Source organism: Phoca vitulina, unplaced genomic scaffold (assembly GCF_004348235.1).
Source record: "Phoca vitulina isolate PV1807 unplaced genomic scaffold, GSC_HSeal_1.0 scaffold28, whole genome shotgun sequence".
Classification (NCBI taxonomy): Eukaryota; Metazoa; Chordata; class Mammalia; order Carnivora; family Phocidae; genus Phoca; species Phoca vitulina.
Genome location: NW_022589731.1, coordinates 8,939,291 through 8,956,616, shown reverse-complemented (window position 1 = coordinate 8,956,616; position 17,326 = coordinate 8,939,291).

The window sequence follows — 17,326 nt, the reverse complement described above, 5'->3', positions numbered from 1 at the left end:
CCCCCCCCCAATGCTCAGGAACAAATGAGAGCTTCCAAGGCAGCAAAGCGCCATACCTCCCCTTTCATTTCCAGGGCAGCTGTCATGACCCTGCTCGTCTTCTCCAGAGGTGACAAGCTGTCTGGCGCAGGCCGTCACCCCACCGCTCCAGAATGTAAATCACAGGAGGTCTCCTGCTTGAGAAAAACAATTAACACGAAATACCAGGATTACCGTCTGCCACATTCACAAATCCCTCCAGCTCACATTTGTCTCTCCCGACAATTTATGCCTTCACGGTGTCAAGCTGTTCAAATACCCTGTGTTTTCCCTAAACGGACTGACTCGTGGTTCTTGGTTCTGTTTGTAGCATTTGCTGTAAAAGCCAAAGTTGTCGGCAGCAATGGTGCTTATGCGTGGAGAGGATTTATCTTCCCTTGTCCCACTAAAGTGAAGGCACATGTCTTCTTTCTGGTGAAAGCATGAGTTTCCAAACCTTTCTTTTTTTTACCACATGGTTTGCATGCACCTCCTTTCTGAGCTACTCAACATGACCGACTCTCCATGGTCCAAGTCATGAAAAGAAGAAACTGTCATCACAATGGATGTGGAACAATAACAATAACAATAACAATAACCCAGTGGTTCTCAACCAGGGATGATTTTGACTCCATGGGGGAACATTTGGCAATGTCTGGAGAAATCGTTGACTGTTACAAGGTTGGAAGTAGGAGTTCTATTGGCATCTACTGGGTAGGGGACAGAGATGCTGGTAAACATCCTACAATGCACAGGACACCTCTCTCCACCTACAACAAAGAATTGTCTTCCACCACATGTCCCTAGTGTTGGGATTGAGAAACATTGCAAAGAACCCAGTGTGGGTTGGCCTCACATTCTGCTTCATGTACCTGAGAGCCTCACCTCAAAGCAAGATGGCACCTGGAGGGGAATGAGAGAGCAGGGTTCGATGGCTCACTACTTCCTGATCTCTCTTCTACCTCCAAGAAGCAGCGATCTAAGAGCATGATTAGGCAGAAAGAACATTTTACCAAAAACAAACTGTGCACATTTGGGCATTTATCCCCTGCAGGCTCAGTTTCCTTATTTGCACACTGTGGCCATGAAACAGCCCTGCCTGGCTCACAAGGTTATTGCCGCACTCACGAGAGGTGGCGTATTAAAAAGTTCACTGGGGGAAATCAGAGGGGGAGATGAACCATGAGAGACTATGGACTCTGAGAAACAAACTGAGGGTTCTAGAGGGGAGGGGGGTGGGGTGATGGGTATTAAAGAGGGCACGTACTGAATGGAGCACTGGGTGTTATACAATGAATCATGGAACACTACATCAAAAACTAATGATGTAATGTATGGTAATTAACATAACATAATAAAATACAATTAAAAAAAAAAGTTCACTGGAGCTCCAGGCATGTGAAGTGGTAGTTAGGAGAATGCACCGTGGCGATGAAGTGAAAGCAAGTACTGTTCATAGCTGGCACAAGAACAAGCTCTCCTGTTGGAGAGAGAATTCTCCCTTCTTGTCCCTCTTCCTCCTGGTCCTTTGAAACACACGGGCACCAGCGCACGCGCGTGCACACACATACACACACGCACACAATTGATGAGTACACTTGAAGCAGAAGAATCATAAAGCTTTTGGAGGAGAACAGTGAAATTGGTCTGCAGAGGACCAAGAGCGAGATGTGTTGTTCCTCACTGGCAGACTCAGCGGGATCTAGATGGGGTGAAGAATTCCATGGAGTGAGATGCCTAAAAGGTATCTGAAGACAGTGATGCCAACTATTCCACTGAGTTGTTTGGGTGATGTAATATGAATCCACCCACTATCCTGTCCTCAAATTCTCATGAATGTTTTGAGAAAGAGTGTGTGTGTGTGTGTATGTGTGTGAAAATCAAGTGCTGAGAAAATCAACACAATGTGGAGCAGAGGCAAGATTGGATATAGGAAAAGCCATGAGCATGTAAGTCATGCCCTACACACACACACACACACACACACACACACACAAGCACACAGTCATAGAAATCTTGACAAAAGTCATAGGAATTTGAGGAAGACATTTGAATTAAGGACGTAAGGACGCCCAGGTCACAGGAGGGGCAGGAAAGCACCCTGCTCAACTCTAGGTGGGTTACTGGCATTAGAGTAAGATTTCTGTGTGTTTGTTAAGTTATCCTGCATTCCTATCTAGGCCATGCCACACATCTCCACTTTCCCAACACCCTACCACCACATGCTATGGATGGGTCACTGCAGAGATGCCAATTACAAAATCTTTCAAAGCCTATTTAACCAAAAGCTCCATGCAGCTTCTGCCAGTGCAGACAGCCTCTCTCTCCCTGAAGAAGAAAAGAAAGGATTCTTGAGACTGAAGTTCACTTCCTCTCCCCAGCTAGCCTCGGATGGACTTGGTGATATTCGTGATTTTGTCCAAGGAACCATTGTTGGTGTTAATTGGATGGCAGCCAAGATGGCCTTTAAGGAAAAAAAAAGTTCTTAAGAGATCAACATTCATTAGTTTGGTTCTACATTAAGGGAAGCACATGTGGTGAAGGGAATAATTAGTGAAGTTAATTGCGGCTTCTCGGGGAACCAAGGGGAATCCAGTGAAATGTCCTGACGTTCATGCAGAGCAGTATGTTCAGTGCTCCTACAACTAATTGCAATTAGCAAGTGAGAGAACATACGTAGAGTCTCTATGTGTAATTAATCACACGCCTTTATCACAGTAGACACAGGCTGCTGAGTGACAGGAGACACCTGCCTTGCCCTGTGCTTCTGCACTCCTGTGCTCATTCCTGCTGTGCTTCTTTCCTTCCTTGCACCTGTTTTGTGCCTCTTGCATATTCAAGTCCTGCCTTTGTGCGGCAGGCTTTCTCAACTACGTCCCTATTAAAATACAGATCTATAATCTTCTTGGCATAAAGGAGGTTCTCAGGAACTATTTCATTAATGAATGCACATATGAATGCTGAGTAAGTTGGAAGGGTCTTCTCCCATTTGTGTAGATGACAGTGCCATTGACCCTTTGAGAGCCATAGAAAGGCAGCCTTTGAGGATACAAGGTGCAGACAAGAAGATTTCAAGCATGGGGCTAGGATGAGGTTGTTTGTCTAGAGGTGGCAGCTCCCAGGATGCTTGTGTTAGGTGAACAAGATGTCCTTGAAGAGAGTCCCCTCCCTCTTTTTCTGACACCATCTTCTCAAACATGACTTTGAATGGTCAGATACTGGCTTTCATTGTTGCCCCCAAATTATATCTCTAATACTCCCCACCATCAAGAGAAACATGATCCACTCATATGTAAAATATAAATACTTGCTTCTTCGTTGATTTTGCAAATCTTAAGACTAGCAAAGGAGGTGATGCCCTGGAAAAGGATTGGATCTTGACTCTTTGATACCTGAAGATTTGAGAAGTTATTTGAGTTTGGGAGTACATAAAATTTTAGATATGGAAGAGCTGAGCTTGGACCCAGAATCTTTCTGACTCTTATATCTTCAGGAATCTCATGTGACCAACAAAATCATCGAAGTTTCTGCCAGTCAAGTTACACTCTTATTATTTTGAGCTACCTTCGAACGTCAAAAATAGCCATGACTATTTAACTTGTTACAACAGAAGCTATAATAAACAGATCCCCAAATTTAGTGGCTCAAAGTACTTAGTTCATTGCTTTCCCATTTGCCAGTCCAAGGCAGGTAGCCAGTAATATTCCACGGGGTCATCCGCGGAGGCAGACAAGCAGGGAGGTTCTTTTATCCCCGATAGTGCCTTCCAAGGTTGTTTGGCATTGCCTTTCTGGACAGAGGGGAAGAACGAGTGCAAATTCATAGCGAAGGATTTCCTTTTAAGCAAGGGACACCGAAGTTGCACCCATCATTTTTGCTTAAGTCCCAGTGGGGAGAACTCAGTGCCACCAAGTTGAAAGGGAGACTGGGACATGCCATCTCTCTCCAAGAAATCTTCCCTATGTCCAGGAAGAAGGGAGGATGAAATAGGGTGGGGGACAAATACTAAAAAAGAGGAGGGCAGGTCTTAAGATATTTCATAAAAGTAGCTTTATTTCCATCATTTCAGTTACATAGAGACACATATCACATGGTCCAAAGTTAGCAGTACAGCACTTGACCACAAGCTCTTTGAAGCAAGGATGGACATGGTGCCTGGCACACGGAAAGTGCTAAGGAAACATCGGGCCATGAACAATTGAATGGATTAATGAATTGATGAAATGCCACCTAGATTCCTCCAGCCTTGTTTGGAGGACGTATTTCTCAACATTCCTATGATACTTTTTCCCTTGCTATGCTTCAGTGGCCTCTGAATAAATGAGGCCCTGAAAATAATAATCCGGCAATCCCTTAAAGATTCACTCAGTCTGGAGGTTTCTGGACTCTGTCCACTCTCCATGCAACTGGTCCCGGCACCCTGGTGTCACTAAAGCCTGATTGCCTTCTCAGCTCTCAAATGGTACTTGACTTTGCCTGGAAAATCCTGTGATAACAGAAATCCTGGGAACACTTTAATTATTAGCACCAAAAGAAAATCAATACAAAACAAAACACAGAAAGACTTGACATGAAACACAAGAGGAAAAGAGAGAAAAGGACATTTATTTGGTACGTATTGCATTAAGGATGTGATAAACATCAAGATAAATGCTGAGTGCCCAGAACATTCACACCATCCTGAGGAGATAGCTATTATTGTCTCCAACTTGCAGATGAGAAAATGAAGTCTCAGAAAGGCTGATAACTTTCCCAAGGTCACCAATTAGACCCAGCAGAAGGCAGACCCCGAACTATCCAAATGAACCAATCAGCTCAATTCCCACTCCCTGAGAGACCAGCAAACCCAGAACTCATTTCTGAATTGACATGTGTTACAGTGACTTGGTACTTTTTCTTAAGGCTAAAGACAAAAAAATGCCCCTCCAAAATGGCCCAAGCGGAGTATAATAAGAGACCTTTGCTTCAATCTCGTAGAGGGGATTTTATTTAAAGGATAGAGATACCACATAAACTCTCCTCAGTCATCAGAGCCTCTAGACCAGGGGACTTGGGAACACATCACGGTGCAGAGCACAAGCAAGACAAGATGTTCTTTAGTAATCAACCCAAGAGTGACACGTAGCAGCTTCCCAGCTGGGGGGACACCCTTCAGGAAGCAGACAGTCTGATTATTTAAAAAGAAAGCCAGCCAGGCTGAGTAACAAATCTTGTTCCTTTCTTAGTTAGGAAACCACTGTCTCCAGAAATTCCCATGGCACAGTATAGCTGATAAGAATGAGAAGACAAGAAACAAAATCGCATCTGCCTGGGTAATTAGAAATAACTCCTAATGCCAAAATTTGCATATTATCCTCAAATGCAGGTGTAACGGTCCTGAAAATAAGGAAGAGGGAAACAACATGTGGAGCTGGTTCTACAGGTTATGGGGCTTCAGGCTAATGAACCAATGCCCCACTAGTCTGTCAAGGGCTCTTCTGCCTTCCAAGGTTGGATTAGGGACGACAAAGATCTGACACACGTGCTTCACTCCTACACTCCTAGACCTAATTTATGAATCGTAACCAAACTTTAGAATGCTTTCAACATATTAATCCCTCAACCACTAAAAGTCAATCTGCATTGACCAAAAAACAAAACAAAACAAAAAACAAAAAACCTAACGGTCACCTTTTGCTTAAATCAACTTCTTGTAAAGTATCTTTGATTAAGGGGAGCCAGAACAGCCCTGAGGAGCAGAGGAGCCTGAGAAAGTACAAGGGAAGGGAAAAGCCACTCTCCTACAGATTGGTCAAATGTTGCTGGGTAACTGCCATAATTCCAAGCCTCCAAGTGAAATCCAAAAAGACAGCCACAAGGTTCTCCTCCAAGACTGTCCAGAAGATAAATGACATCCGGAGAATGTCTTAAAGCACTTGAAACTTTGAGGAGAAACCAGAAACAATTATCACAATGTCTACATTCTCCCGAAACTGTATCTAACCCACCCAAGGTAGACTGATGACAAGCTTAGTCTCTTTTTCTTGACCAAAGGACTCTCCCTTGGCCCAACATTTTTCTCTTACACATGTTAATCTCATTCACAGAATTCTGATTTTTAAATGGCAGCTGAGTCATATTTTGCTTAGATCCTTCTAAACAATTCATCTGTCAGGAAGCCAACACATTTTAGAGAGGCCATGCTTCGACAGCATTTGAAAAAATATATATTAAAACTTAACAGTAATGTCCCCTATAACTAATGACCAAATTTGTGCTAATCCCCAACCTTCTAACTTTGCACTTGAAGTGTGATTCTTAAATTAGCATCATTAGCATCACTGAGTGCTTTTTAGAAATGCAGAATCTCAGGTCTACCAGAAGCCAGCTGAATTAGAATCTGCATTTTACAAGATCCTCAAGGGATTCTGATGCACAGTAAGTCTGAGAAGCACCCAACTAGAACAGACACCATTTTGTGTCAAATATCTAATTGCTCTGTCTCCAGAGCTTACTCACTCTTGTGCGGCACACTGTGCTGACTGGTTTGTTACCCAGCCACAGAGACTAAACGTGCGAATTTGAAAGAAAATCTTCAGCAGGCAATTAGTATTATTAACGAGAGAAAAAGAACAAGAGGATGAGAAGAAAAAAACAATGAACACACAAAGAGGCATACACACACACAACTTCATTATCTGACAGTACTGTAACTTATGAGCATCCTAATTTGGGTAAAGTACCCTACACATCATCATCAGAACAAATATGGATGAGCTCTTCCTTTTTTTATTTTTTTAAGATTTTATTTATTTATTTGACAGACAGAGAAAGCACAAGCAGGGGGAGCAGCAGACAGAGGGAGAGGGAGAAGCCCTGGGGCTCGATCCCAGGACCCTGAGATCATGACCTGAGCCGAAGGCAGACACCCAACTCAGTGAGCCACTGGGCACCACAGATGAGCTCTTTCTGATTAAATCAAGTTTGTCTATGGTCAGCCTCATCTTTAAGAAGCTTAGAAAGTTACTTGCAAAATCAAAAGGAATGCCATTAATTAAAACTCAAATCATTTTAAACATGTCACACACACACACGCACACACCCAAATGAATAAGTAAAATTTTTATTTTAATGACCTGAAAAGTTTTAAATGATCTAAGTAGAAAAAGGAAGAAAAATAGGGGGAAGAAAAGCAAAAGAGAAGATTAAAAAAAAAAAAATTGTAATCAGCTTTTGTTACTACATGCTGATCTAAATTTATGAAAGAATATGATAATCATATTTCTTAAATGGCTCCACACTACAGACTCTCGTTGGATGTTTCTCTGTGTTCTATGGCTCCTTCTTATTTGAGGATTAGGAGGGATTGCATGCTCGGCAGATACCAGTCATGGTGGATCCCCAGGTCCTTAAAAAAGAGTTTCAAGGCCTCAGTTCTATGTGACTTTGGTGCCAGCTCTGTGAGGCCCGAGCCCAAATCTCAGAGATGGGATGCACATACATAGTCTGTCCACACAGAAACACAGCCTTTGCCATCTTCTTTTTTTTTTTTTTTAAGATTTTACTTATTTATCGGAGAGAGAAAGAGAGAGGGCACACAAGCAGGGGGAGCGGCCGGCAGAGGGAGAAGCAGGCTCCCGCTGAGCAAGGAGCCCGATGTGGGACTCGATCCCAGGACCCCGGGATCATGACCTGAGCCGAAGGCAGACGCTTAACGAACTGAGCCACCCAGGTGTCCCCAACCTTTGCCATCTTAATCTCCTTGGATTGTTGGTCACCGTTTGAGAGTGGGCCTTTGCAACCAGGTAACCAGCTCTATTTCTCATTTCTGTGCTATTCTCTGGAGACACAAAGGCAAAGGAGACATGACTTGCCTTCAAGACATAGGGAACACTTATAATAGAGCCATATTTAAGGTAGTCTGGGAACACCAAAGAGGCAATATAAATTATCGTTCCTGGGGTGTGGGAAAGAGGTGGGTCAGGGATTACATGACTCTGCCATCTTTTTTCTTTTTTTCTTTGTAATCAACATACAATATCCTATTAGTTTCAGGTATACATCATAGTGATTTAACATTTTTATACATTATGAAGAGATCCTCATGATAAGTCTAGTTATCATCTGTCACCATACAAAGTTATTACAGTGTTATTGAATATATTCCCAATGCTGCCCATTCCATCCCTATGATTTATTTATTTTATAACTGAAAGTTTGTACCTTTTAATACCCTTCACCTATCTTTAAACCAAACATTGATAGTACTTTTTACACTCTGGTGTGGAAGAGTAACTCAGTCAAAATATACTCTCAAAAGCTTCTCTTCAAGTAAGTATTTAGTTTTTCTTTTTCCTCTTAAGGAAAAAAAAAAGAAAACAAAGGTAATAAGAAACAGAAACTTAATTTTCAATTAAACCAAAAGATATGTGGTTAAGGGAAGACATTGAATACAAAATCAACTCAAAATGGATCATAGAGAAAGCTTAAAACTATAGCAGAAAATCTACTAAAGAAAACATGAGAAAATATCTTTGTGACCTTGAGCTAAGCTGATTTTTTAAACTAAACACAAAATGCACAAGAAAAACTGACAAACTGAACTTAATAAAAAATTTCTTCAAAATTCAGATTTTATACTCCACTCCCAGAAATTCTGATTTAAGAGCTCTATGGTGAGGCACAGATATCCTTATTCAGAGAAATCTTTGGGTAGTTCTGATGTAGGTGGGCCCCAAAACATGCTTCCTTTCCTTAGTCTGTGTTTCTCAAAGACAGACAAGCCAATGTGCCCTCTGATCCTGCCGAGAAGCTTCCAGATGGGGCACTTTCAACACAATTTACTTTACATCTCTGAACCTTAGTTTCGCCATCTTCCTAATAAAAATAATAAAACCTAACTTAAAGAGCTTGGGAAGGATTCAATAGAATAAATGAAAGTGCTTGACACAGCGTCTGGCCTATAACCAATGCTCAGAGTACTATTTCCAGCCCATTCTTTTTTCCCCAGTTGGCTACGCATGCCATATACTATATCTTATGCAATTCTATCATTTTTGTAATCTTTGTGTGACTGTATTTTTAATCCATAGGTTTATGACCGATGTTCCTCCCTGGAGGCACAAATATGATTTGTGTGTGTTGTGTCCTCTGTATGATAGAATGCATATTATGGTCACTTATCTTAACTCATTAATTATGAAAGTGCTAATAAAAACTGCCCATCCATCCATCTGCCCCAGCAGCCTGCCTGAAATCCCTCCATTACCAATTAGTTCCTTGAGTTAAGCCACAGTTTGGTGCAAATGGGAAAATAAATACTCAAGGGTGGGCACTCAATCTTTCTACCTAACGAAGGAGTCTTTGGTCCTTAGTTGCTGAGTTCTTCCTCATGAAGCTAGAGGTCCAGATCAGGGAAACCTTGAGGAGGCAGGAGGGAACAAGAGATGAGGTGCATAGATTTAAGAAGAGGAAGAGGTCAAAGCCTAGATCCAGTGAAAGGAAAGTTAAGTCATAAGGGGGAGTTAGGTATCTGAGAGCCAACTTGAGAGAGAGTAATGTGGTCCCCTGTGGTCAGCCAAGGACAACACAGAGTCCTGAGAAGAGATGGGGGTAATGGGTAATGGTGGGTGTAGTAGCAAGGGGGAGGGGGAGGCCATAGGAAACCCAGTATGCTGCAGAGACACCCTTCCATTTGCCCATTCCCCTAACAGCTGCTCAGGTGGCCTGGCTCCTCACAGGCTTTGAGCAACAGCTCTATAAGGGTATTCCCATGGTGCCTCCTCCTGCCCAAGGCAAAAAAAAAAGGGCATCTGCATGGAAATTTAGAAACTTCCATCCTAGCACCACATGAGAGGAGTCATCCAATGGGACATCTAGTTCCCTCTGTGGTCGGTGCTCACGTCAGCATGAGTCTTTCTTCATGCTCTCTGAGCTCAGAAACCAGGGTGTGGAAAAACGCAGAGGCTGTGTTCTAGCTGAAGAAAAGTGAATCGTGGTATTTTCCAGAAAATTCAGCTAAGGCCTTGAGGCCAGTAGGTACCAGCTGGGTCACATAAGTGGCATTCCCTCACCCCACAGCCTCGCCATATGCTCATCCTGCTCCTCACGGCCTCAGTGAAGGATGGCGTTGAACAGAAAGGATGAGGTCTTTGTTCAGGCTTTTGCAGGAGCCAGATTTCTGTGAAGAGGAAATGCAAATCCTTCTACATCTGAAAGTCAACCTCTCTAGAGGCTTCTCCTACTCAATGCCAGCCCCTGATTCCATGGCTCTTTTGACCCCTGCCAATGGCTATAACTCTGTCCACACGAAGGCTGAAAGTCAGGGCAGCTCATCACAGGGGAGGTCCATGGGGTATTGCAGGAGAGGTCACTGCTGGTCCTCTAACATAATCCAATTCTCTATTCTTTATTATATTTGCACATATAAGATATTTTTGTTTAATATTAACACTCTATGAAGGATACCTGCTTGCTGCTAAGGGATAGAAAGCTAAACAAGCATAGTCCCTGCTCATATTCCAAGTACAGATTTGTCGGGAGGTTAATAAATATAAATTACTGACCAAGTGCTAGGCATCTTATTATATTATAATTTTAAATCTTTCATACATATAAATATATACACATATATATGAATATATGTACTTATATATTTATTCAAATTTCTTTTTTACATATATGAATATATATATATCATTTCCATATATGAATGTATTTTATACTTATATATATCTTATAAATAACAGATGCATTTATGTATCTTCATATATATAAAACATTTTTTGTGTTTTGGAAATGACAATGGCATTTTGTCCTAATAATAAAAGTAATAAATGAGTAATTAAGGGTACAGGATTTAAAGTCAAGCTGCCTTTGACCTTGGGCCAGTTATTTATTTGCTAAAAGAGGCAAGCAATTCCTACAGGCACAGAGAAGGAAATGAGAGTAAGCCCATCACCCAGAATTAAAATAGTTAATATTTTGCTAAATATAATTCCTGAGTATTTTCTATACAATTCTTTACCTACACACAGTCATGTACTCTGCTTTTACAAAGTGACATACTCTACTTACTGTTCATATCTGACTTTTCTCCCGAACATGGAGTAGACATCTTTATGAGTCAGTGCACAGAGAACCCTACTGTCTTCTTAATGGCTTTCCAGTAGTTCACAGTTTGCAAATTGTCTCCTCTCCTCTATTTCTTTTTCTAATAGAGATGGCACATCTGGAAAAAACACTACCAGATAACAGTTGTGACAATGCACATTCTTTTCACATTTCTGACTTTAATGGGAGTTTTACCACCAAGCATGAGGCTAGCCATGGATTATAAATATATATTTAATGCTAAAATCTTTTCCATTTATTGATATTTTATTGAGTTTTTGTATCAGGAATGGATATTAATTTTATCAAATGCTTGTTCAGCATCTATCAAGATGATCAGTTACACTTTTTTTTGCTGTTAATAACTTGAATTATATTGATTTCCTAATATCAAATGATTAATGCGATCCTAAAACAAACAAACCTTGTCATGGTGATTTTTCTCTTAACATACTGCTGGATTCTATTTACTATGATGATTACAGATGCCCGAATCCCAAATAAGATAGCTCATATAGATATACATATACAATTAATGTATATAGTATATAGCTATTATACATATAATATATATATATATAATACAAGCACAAGGAGCGCACAAAAGGATTATATAAATATATTTTATATTCTTTTTGTGTGCTCTTTGCACTTATATTAGAGTTAATGCTGTTTTTTATAAAAATAATTGGAAATATTTTGTTCTATCTTTATGCTTAAAAGGCTAGGTAGATTTGTCCCCTGAAGGTTGAAAGTATTTGCAAGGAAAATAATCCTTTGACAAATGTCTCAATTTTCAACTCTAGATACTATTGTACTTTGGTTTTCTACCTCCCTTAGGGCATTTCTGGTCATTTACATATTTTCCCATTTGCGGGTGAAATAGTCACAAAGCCCCAAGGCTCTTCAGCTGTTTGGTGAAGTCCATGCATTTTCCTCCACTGGCTACCTTTGTCAAATAGTGTTTCTAGTTCTCTGTGAAAATGGCTTTTCCCACCTCTCCTATAATTTGCTGAAACCTCTGGGTTGAGGAGTCGTTCCCCCTACAACATCAGACTAAAATCAGGTGGCTATTGAGAAGCTGAATCAAAAAACAAAATGAAGTGTATGGTGAGGTGTGACCTTGAGCTATGACCGCCATCCCCAATCATAGTATAGGAAGAATATTAGGCATTGCTTGCCTCCCCTGCCTTCCCAGGCCTCCAGTCCTCAGTTCTTTTAATTCTAGCAATCTATTTCATCTTACTGAATGCCCACCTTAATAGGACATATCTGTGTTGCAGAGGAACTGCCTTTTGCAGAGGAAACTGAACATGAGAGATTTCTTAGCCAAGCTGAGCTCAACCAGGAGTCAGTGGTGCAGATCTAGGACTTGAACCCAAGGCTGTCAGCCTCCACATTCTATGGCCCTTCCATCACTCTCACCATCATATTTAGAGTCTGAGCTCCAGAGATTCTTAAAGACCTACTGCACTCTATGCCTCCCACAGGGTTGGGGACATGACACTAAGTGACAGTTAAGTTTCTATCACTTGCAACCAAAACAAGCCCAACTACTAAAGTTGCTAATGTGTATCTGCCCATCCCTATCTGATTATAAATTCCTTTAACGGTGCACTGTGCTTTCTCTGTAGAGCCTACCTAGCACAAGGGCTCCCATAAAAATGCAACCAGGAAGATCAAGTTCCAAGTAAGTCTGCCATCATTAGATTGATTCTGGATTCTAACTATAAATTAAAACTAACTTAAAATGTACAACATAATTAAATATTAATAAATAAGTAAATAGAGATAAATAGCAAGCTAGAGGAGCTGAATCTTAGCATTCTACACAGGTACTATGTAGTCAATCCTGGCTAGTTTGGTTATCTTTTTGGATTTTAATTTCCACAGCTGTAATATAAATCACTGGACTTACATGGTATGAGATGTATGTAAATCCTTGAAGATTAAGAAGCGCTGGATGCAAGGGGTTCAATATGGTGACATAAGAAGTCTCTGAATTCACTTCCTCCACAGAAAACACCAAATTACACCTATTAATAGAACAACTCCTCCTGAAGAAGAACTGAGGGCTGCCTGAACAGCTACTGAACAACCAAAGATAGAACAGCAGGACAGCAAGAGAGATGGAAATTTCATACTGTTTTGGCACATGATGTCATGAGCACGGGGTGTTATATACAACTGATGAATCACTGAACTCTACCTCTGAAACTAATAATACACTACATGTTAATTAATTGAATGTAAATAAAATAAAATTTAATTTAAAAAAAACAGAGAGATGGAGACAGGGTAACAAAGGGAACCCCCTCCGCTGCCAACAGCAGTGGGGAGGGATAGTACGGAGGGACCAGGAACAGATCCCTTTCTCCCTGGGCACAGAAAAAAAAGCCGCAGTTTAAAAGAACAACTAGCATATACAAGAGACAACACTAGAAGGCTGTCAAGTGGTAGAGGAGCCACAGGAAAGCTCTCCAGGTCAGAGGGACTGGAGAATGACACAGTTGATGTTCCCAACTCTACCTTAAAGATCTAGACTGGAGCAGGGTCCAGACACTGTAACACGTGGGTTCAGTTGTCACAGGAAGCTTGCGACCTCAGCGAGCCCAGGGTCCATGAGCCCATACCAGCTGCCCAGTAGTGCTGGGGCACAGAAAACCTGTCGTGGTTTTGTGTGTGTGTTTCAATTTTTACTGTTTTATTTTATTTTTACATTTTTTTAAAGATTTATTCATTTATTTTAGAGAGAGAGCACACACACATGCATGCAAGAGCAGGGAGAAGGGACAGAGGGAGAGGGAGAAAGAGAATCCTCAGACTCCCCACTGAGTGCAGAGCGTGGCAGGTCTCTATCCCAGGACCCTGAGATCATGACCCAAGCCTAAATCAAGAGTCGGGCACTTAGCTGACTGAGCCCTTTATTTTTACTTTTTAAAATTTGTCTTGTTTTGTTTCTTTTTTTTTTCTTTTTGGTTTTGTTCTTTTCTTTCTTGTTCTCTTTTTTCTATTCTCCTTTTTTCTTCCCCTTTGTTCTTTTCTTTTTTTCCTTTTTTCTTTTCACCATGATCAGATGGGATTTATTACTGGGGATGCAAGGATGGTTCAACATTTGCAAATCAATCAACATCATACACCACATCAACAAAACAAAGGATAAAAATCATATGATCATCTCAATGCAGAGAAAGCATTTGACAAGATTCAACATCCATTCATGATAAAAACTCTCAATAAAATGGGATTAGATGAAACATACCTCAACATAATAGAGTCCATACATGAAAAACCCACAGCTAACATGATACTTAATGGTGATAAAGTGAGTGAAAAATAGACATGTAGATCAATAGAACCCCTGTTCTATTGTAGAGACCCCAGAAATAAACCTACATTTATATGGTCAATTAATGTATGACAAAGGAGGCAAGAATATACAATGGAGAAAAGACAGTCTATTCAATAAATGGTGTTGGGAAAACTGGATATGAAAAAGAATGAAACTGAACCACTTTTTCACACCATAAACAAAAATAAACTCAAAAGGGATTGAAGACCTAAATGTGAGACCTGAAACCATAAAAATCCTAAAAGAGAACACAGGTGATAATTTCTCTGACATCGGCCATAGCAACATTTTTCTAGATATGTCTCCTCAAGCAAGGGAAACAAAAGCAAAATAAACTATTGGGATGACATCAAAATAAAAAGCTTTTGCACAGCAAAGGAAATCATCAACAAAACAAAAAGACAACCCACTGAATGGGAGAAGATATTTGCAAATGATTGATCCAATAAGGGGTTAATATCCAAAATATATAAAGAACTCAGACAACTCAACACCAAAAAAACCAAACAATCCAATTTTAAAATGGGCAGAGGAGCTGAGTAGACATTTTTCCAAAGAAGACATACAGATGGCCAACACACACACGAAAAGATGCTCAACATCACTAATCAGGGAAATGCAAATCAAACCATAATGAGCTATCACCTCACACCTGTCAGAATGGCTAAAATCAAGAAGACAAGAAACAACTAGTCTTAGTGAGGATGTGGAGAAAAAGGAACCCTTGTGCACTGCTGGTGGGGATGTAAATTGGTGCAGCCACTGTGGAAAACAGTATGAAGTTTCCTCAAGAAATTGAAAGTAGAAATACCATATGATCCAATAATTCCACTATTGGGAATTTGCCCAGGGAAAACAAAAACACTAACTCCGAAAGACATACGCACCCCTATGTTTATTGCAGAATTATTTACAATAACCAAGACATGGAAGCAACCTAAGTGCCCATCAATAGACAAAGGGATAAGGAAAATATGGGATATATACACAATGGTATAATTACACAGCCATAGAAAAAAGGATGATATTGTGCCATTTGAGACAACATGGATGGAGCTAGAGGGTATTATGTTACATGAAATAAGATTGAGAAAGACAGATACCATATGATTCCACTCATAAATGGAATCTAAAAAAATGAATAAAAAAACAAAGAGAATCAGAACTATAAATTCAGAGAACGAAATGATCATTGCCAGAGGGGAGGGAACGAGGGGGATGGGCAAAATGGGTGAAGGAGAGAGAGAGAGATACAGGCCTCCAGTTCTGGAATGAGTAAGTCACTGGAATAAAAAGCGGGCCATAAGGAATTCAGTCAATGATATTGTGATAGCAATTAACAGAGCAGATGGCGGCTACATTTGTGGTGAACATGGCATAATGTACAAACTTGTCAATTCTCTAAGTGGTGCACCTGAAACTGATGTAACATTGTGTGTCAACTTAACACTCAAACAAAAAACAAAACAAGTGCTGGATGCAACCAAAAGTAACAAAATAAAATTTTTCTACAAACAGACCCCAAATCTCAGATTCCCTTCAAGACAGCAAGAACTTGATAAGAAACCGATGATCACCATTTCTTGGACGGGAAATCTGATCATGGGCAAGTTTCTCTACTAACTTGTTCTCTCTGAAAGAACACAAGTCATATTTTAAGTAATTCCTGAGGTCCACAATGTAACAGAACCTAAAACCTCCAAAAATTCCCCTCTTTCTCCTTATTTTACTCGTCTGGATTGGTCTAGATAGCTTATGAGGGTGCGAAATCAGTGCTGAGGGAACACTGACATTGTTCTAGGGTTTTCTCTTCCACTGTGCAGGTATTTTCATGTTTAGAGTTCTCTGTCTTCTTTTTTGAGAAAAGAAAAATTTGTCATCCAGAGGCATGCTACAGTTTTTTGCAGATCTCATTTTGCTGACCTTGCTAAGCACCGTCATTTCCTTTAATGATATTATTCATAAGAACAGTAATTGCCTCTAAAATGGCAAAATGCCCTATTTTTTCCTGACACAGTAACAGCAGCTTTAATGAAATGTGTCCACCTCCAAACAATGGCAGGAGACCCTTCCCCACCCCCGGGAGAATCACTTGGAGGGTATTTAATACCATGGGCTCACTGTTAACTAGAAATGTCCAAAAGAATCCTATAACAGTGCTGTTTATTGGATTTACTCATTAAAAACATGTAAGATCCACTTAGAAATTGAACAGCTGTTTCTACTTCTTATCTTCAGGTTCAAAAAAAAATTATTTCCTTGCAACTAGAGCTGAGCTTTCCTCATCACCTGATGTGCTGGAAATTAATTATGCAGCAAAAATTTTGCTGCATCAGAGCTTTCTACAATCCTAAGACATAAATGTTGTCTGTAACTTTATAAAAGGAGATTATATGATGAGCTCAGCTTTATTTCACCAATACCTGCAATGGAAGGAAAATAAAAAGCATCTTTTCTTGAAAAATAGCTCATCTCCAGGGGCTAACACTATACTCTCTATGCCCAGAATAATAAAGGGGATGTTGCTGGGGAAATCATAAGGATGTCCTTGCTTTTTTCTGGGGGCAGGGCGGGGGAGACATCTATTGAACATAGCTTCTAAGTTTCAAAAGAAGTCAAAATGTGAATCTAGCCATTTAGTGGGAATTTTAAGGGAAACAGTATTTTCTCCATATTCCTGCCCCCACTCCTGCCATTCCCCAACTCAATGCCCATGTTCTGAGTGATAGGAAATCCTGTCCACCCCGTCGCCATCTATGGTCTTCCTCCTACAGAAATAACCCAGCAATGGAGAGCCTTCTGTGGGCTAGATGCCACGTCTGTGGGACACTGAGTCCCCGTGACTGGTCTACTGCACAGGTGAGG